This window comes from Mastomys coucha, unplaced genomic scaffold (assembly GCF_008632895.1).
Source record: "Mastomys coucha isolate ucsf_1 unplaced genomic scaffold, UCSF_Mcou_1 pScaffold6, whole genome shotgun sequence".
Lineage (NCBI taxonomy): Eukaryota > Metazoa > Chordata > Mammalia > Rodentia > Muridae > Mastomys > Mastomys coucha.
Genome location: NW_022196912.1, coordinates 64,512,109 through 64,516,772, shown reverse-complemented (window position 1 = coordinate 64,516,772; position 4,664 = coordinate 64,512,109). Strand labels below are relative to the sequence as shown.

The window sequence follows — 4,664 nt, the reverse complement described above, 5'->3', positions numbered from 1 at the left end:
CTATAAGATCAAATCCCAGTGATACACCATCTTTCTTCCCTTTTCCAATTAGACAAATGTGGAGAGAAGTTTTGACCCACACATAAAACCTACATCATCAGGAGGTAGCAAATGCAATAATAGGGTAAATTATAATCCCATGCAGTTTCCCAAACTTGGGCTGGTTCAACCAAGCCTCAATTGATTCACTGAGACCAAAACAATTGTATTCATTTAGTAACATTTTACTTTTATTTATGGAACTAGGATAGGAATATGACCAAGAATTTAGGCATGGAAGAGATCTAAATAAACATAAAGTTCTATCTAGTCATCCTGAGACTAGAGGATTCTGAAGAGAATCTACTCTTTTTTTTTTTCTTTCTGAAGAACGATGGAGCAATTTTCTCCAGGGACATGTAAATACATGGAGTCTGCTCTCTACTTTGAAATTCCTGCTTGGTGTCAGCACACTGGCGGATGTGAAGTAGATGGTCATGCCAGCCTTCCTTGTACCAAGGAGGAGTAAAGCTCTGAAAATAATAACATAAGAATAAGAAAATAGATGATCAGTATAGACAAGTCAAAGGTTCTTAATAAAAACAAGGTTACACAAGCAAAAATTATTTCAAAGGTATATTAATACTGTTTTGGAACATTTTAATTTCTCATTATATGTATAATGTAGTTACATATTAGCATACATAATAACACACGAAACCTTACTCTCCAAAATCAATAACTAAATCTCCTTAATTTATTTAATATCAGACTTAGGGGGTAAATTTTCATAAGTTTAATTACACACAAGGAGTTGTATGTATTTGTTCTGTGGTTTTATTTTCTTTTACATGTATAAATTATTTTCCTCATTTCTCATCAATTACTTTAACTATATGAATGAAATGGTATTTTTTAAGCTGAAGGTAGCAAAGTACCTTGCGAAATAGTGAGAGAATGATTCTTGGGGAAATGCATTAAAGGTCCTAAAAATTCAACTATTCAAATGTAAATGGCAAAGCGACAGTGAACCAAATCCATCAACTGGCATATGTTGTCATCTGATTTTTTTCAGTTTCTGATTATTAGAAACAAATTGAACCACATTAATAGGAAGAACCAGAAGAAATTTAAAAAAGAAGAAAAATATATATTTCAAGAGAAAAAGCTTAAGAAATATCATAAGTGAAAGGAAATTACTCTTTGGTAGAATAAATCAATGAAGAAAAGTCAAAGAATTAAAACTTATATGTCCACTAGTATGGACAGACTAGGATACCAGTCCAAATAATATACATTTAAACTATGACTTTCGGTTAGTGAGGTTTATAAAACACCACTTCGTAGTATGTGTATAAAGAATAAATAATAGACCAGTCATCATTTCCTAGAACTTATAAAATAACAATAGACTTCAATAAATAATCTTAGGCGTGACTCTATTAGAAGTGTTCATCTCAGAAAGTGTCTTACTGACTCTATATAGTCAAATTCTGACTGAAAGAATTTGATCTCTACGTCCTAAGAACTTATCGTAACAAGATTCTATTCCAATTGTGTAATGGAAATTGTGAATGTGATCTTCTAAAACCAGAAAATCAAAAACAGAAACTTAGGTATCAACCAAACTTGCTGTCTTGCTTTAAAGAAATGCTGTATTGGCAGATCACTATTTCAGGAGTGTTTGTGCTTGTTTTATCTGTAACAATTATATGGATTAATGCACAAAGATGAACACCCATCCCAGGATTGTTTTCTTCATTCTTTAATATGACACACAAAAAAAGCTTAGGTCTTGGAAGTTACATGTCTTGTTTTATAAGTCACACCTGTACTGCTGCTACACATCTGTGAAGCATGGTATCAGCCAACTGTTAATCAAGGATCACTTCCTTTCAAAGTGACTGATGAGCTACTGTTATAGCAATTTACAAAAATAACTTTTAGAAAAGGTGACTCAAGAATTTCTGAAAGTTCTCAGAGGCCCTAGAAGTTCCATGCTTGAAAGCTTATGTCTTAGTAATATGTAAGTAGGCAATTTAAATGGTCCATTAAATTTTAGAAATAAAACACCATTGGCAATATTTTCTTTTTGATTATAAGCAATGATACTGTCCAAGATTGTCTTTGAAAACTTTTAACCAGCCCTTGCAATGTGAAAAGAAGATGTAGCTTAGGTCAATGCAGCAAGGTATGATTAAAGAGTGCAAACCTGGGAGGTGCTGGAGAAATTCTTACAAAAAGTGGGGCGAGTGTCTGATAAAAATACTTGAAGGATAAGGCTTTTGAAGAAAAGCTAATATTTTATGACAAACCTGTTTAATTATTCCACTTTGATTTTTGTTATCTCCTCAGTACTACACTGAAGTTCTACACACAGATTATGTTTGTGGAATAATTGATGCAAATCTACCAGACAATGAGTATTTCCCTTACCAGACATGGAGAGCAGAACATGTGTTGAAACTTCATGTTCCATTTTTGGTGTACATTTCTCTGTTGATTTATGTAATGTAGCTAATAATAATGCAGCCTACCCTTGTTTTAAACAAACAAATGAACTTTTTAAAAGCTTTTCCTAAGTTGCTAAGCAACTCCAAAGACACATTTTATTAATTTAACAAATATCATTCAGATGACAAATCCTTAAAAAAGATTTCTACCTTTGCATATATATGCATATATGCACATGTATTACATGCATATATATATATATACACACACACATATATATATAGATATATATGTAATCTCAACAGATACCCTCCTAGTTTTCCCATGTAAAGCCTTGAAACAAGTTAAAGATATTGTCTTCTTTGATTAGATTTTTTACTGTGTAAAATAGTAATTTTTTTAAATTGAAAACATTACTAAAATCAAAGGTAAATCCAAGGACTTCTGTTGTAGCTGTCCAAAGTACTATCAGGCCTGAAGATTATTTAACCAGGGTTGTACTGATAGGCTGAATAGAATAATAAAATGTGACTCGTAGGGTGCTTTGTAGCATCTAGTAGCTTCACCTACCAGATGCCAATGACTCCCCACCCCCTGTAGTTGCTATAATTAATTTTTTCTGTAGATAAAACCAAAACATCTAGACAGGATTGATACAGTAGGAGGAAAAATTAATTCAAAGTTGAAAAATCACTTTGAATGAATGTAGGTATAAATGCTAAATGCAGAATACAACTTGAGTCTACCTAGTGATAGCAATATCTCAAGGTTTATCCCCACACATCTATACCTGTCTTCTCCATTGCTGCTGGTAATGAAGAATAAGTGGTAATATGATTCTAGGGTAGCATAGCTCTCCATGTATTTGAATGCATGTTTATGTTTATGTTTGGGCTTATCATTTCAGTGTAATTTCCACTGTATACAAACCAGAGTAAGGGATCCAGTGGTTATTGTAATGATAAGCCTTTTCTAGCAATATCATATCCCAGTATTTTACCTGAATCTTTTCTTATTCCTCTTAAATTTTCTTTACGTTCGGTATTTAGATAGAATCATTTAAAAGTAAGTATGGGGGGGGGGCCTACAGATGGCCCAGAAGTTAAAGGCAAATGTTGCTCTTCCAGAGAACCCTGTTTGGTTCTCAGCACCATGTTATATGTGGCTCACAGCTGCCTGTAACTCCATCTTCAGAGATTCCGCTGGCTTCCTCATGTACCTTCATTCACATGAACAGGCTCCATAAATACACCTAATTATTAAACATTTTTATTAAAAATGTATCAATAATAATGGCCCCGTAAGATTTCTTACCCATTCATCTGTGCGTTTTTCATATCCCACATTTAATACCATTTTATCCCTCATAAACAAACAGCTTATCTGCTCCAAATCTTCACATGTGATTTATGGAGGACAAATTCATTTTCTACATGAAAAATGTTCCTAATTAATCCTTCCTTTACTTACAGTATTACATTTCTGTTAAAAGAATGGCAGGACTACAAATTAATGTGAGGCAATCATTTTCTGACTGTCTTCAATATGCCAGACACTGAACATTGCTTAGTAGCTATTTCTATCAATTTACATTTCATTATTTATGCCCAACTAGATTGTAAGTTCCCAGAGGATAGGAACAGGTTTTATCTGTATCCCTCTGGCACCTTTTAATAATGATGCTAATAAATATGCTTTACATTTGATTAGCAATTATAACCTTTCAAATTAGTTTCATGCTTATTAGCTCATTGGTTATATAATTTCACTATTTTACAATCAATGAGAGTGGGGCATAAAATGCTCTAGAGAATAGTCCATGGATTACACAATTGGTGTTTAGTAGAATATGTATTTAATATATACCGACTGACTGAATTTAGACTTAAAAATTTGCAAACCCAAAATTGCTTGCCTGGTTATATAAAGTGTTTATGATAGGAATAAAAGTTACTGTAAAGAATAAGAATCATTAAGTTATGCAAAAGACACAACAAAGAAAGTGAGTCAGTTTAAAAAGTGTTCAATTGTAGTAAAGCAGCAGGAGAAGGTAAGAAATCTTGTAGTTTCTCCAAGAGATTAACTTCATTTTGCAAGGTCTTCACCTCTTATTAAAGAAGTAAAATTGTTTGTAAAAGACAGCAAAACGTAAAGGAAACGCCTTAAGATTAACTTCACCATCCTAAAATTCACAGCCTATATATATATATATATATATATATATATATATA

At 32.5% G+C, this 4,664-nt stretch overlaps 1 protein-coding gene across 8 annotated transcripts in view; it reads right to left on the bottom strand.

The window, feature by feature from the left end:
- Positions 1-208: 208 nt before the first annotated feature.
- The window catches only part of Foxg1 (forkhead box G1), a 29,256-nt gene continuing 24,800 nt past the window's right edge, over positions 209-4,664 (bottom strand). For all 8 annotated transcript variants that reach the window (XM_031356354.1, XM_031356347.1, XM_031356348.1 and 5 more), the window contains one exon: positions 209-512. The gene's annotated coding sequence lies outside the window, so the exon portion shown is untranslated. The remainder of the gene's footprint in view (positions 513-4,664) is intronic.